Raw genomic sequence first — 748 nt, 5'->3', positions numbered from 1 at the left:
GAGGGAGGGAGGGAGGGAGGGAGGGAGGGAAGGAGGAGAGGCACGGGGAGTCGACTTTCAGCGAGGTAAATGAGCGAATTAACTGGCAAAGGCCGACAGCGCAACGTTAGGCGAGGTTCGCCTCCTCCTTTCTCCTTTCTCTCAGCGCCTATGATCCCCTTTTCCTCCCCCCCTTCTCTTTGCAGGTACCTGGGCTCCTCATGACCACCGCCGCGGACGGATTTAACGTCTTCAAGCCGGCGATCGGATTGTAGACAGGGAGGGAGGATAAAACACGAAGGGATTTTTCCTCGTTGCCTCTGAGGGACAAAGAGGATCGGAGGGGGAAGGTGGGAAAGAGGGAGGGCTAAGGGTTTGGGAGAGTGGGGAAGGGAGGGGACACGATATCTTGCTTTGGGGATGAAAGAGGCTGAAAGAGGGGGGGCAACAATGGAAGGGAGACCCTCGAGAAGGTTCGAGAAGGTCCGGGAGAGGAGAGCAAGAGGGGGTGTCAGCAAGCGATTGTTCGGAAAAAAGAGGCTGGGACAGCCCAGCGTGGGAGGGAGGGTGGAATCTATACATACATAGACATGAGATGCGCGTTGTGGCTCTGGGTTTTCCAAGCGCGTGAAAATTTCTTTTCCACGTTGGCTCTATTTTCTACCAGCTGTTCGCAGGCACGCACGGCCATACACGTGGAATTCCTGACCCTCCTGCTTCCCCTCCTTGGTCCCACGTCCGGCTCCTTTCCCTCTGTCCCTTGATCTCT

This window comes from Nannochloropsis gaditana (assembly GCF_000240725.1).
Source record: "Nannochloropsis gaditana CCMP526 unplaced genomic scaffold scaffold075, whole genome shotgun sequence".
NCBI classification, from domain to species: Eukaryota; class Eustigmatophyceae; order Eustigmatales; family Monodopsidaceae; genus Microchloropsis; species Microchloropsis gaditana.
The sequence above is the reverse complement of the archived record's forward strand: the minus strand, read 5'-3'. Positions refer to the sequence as shown.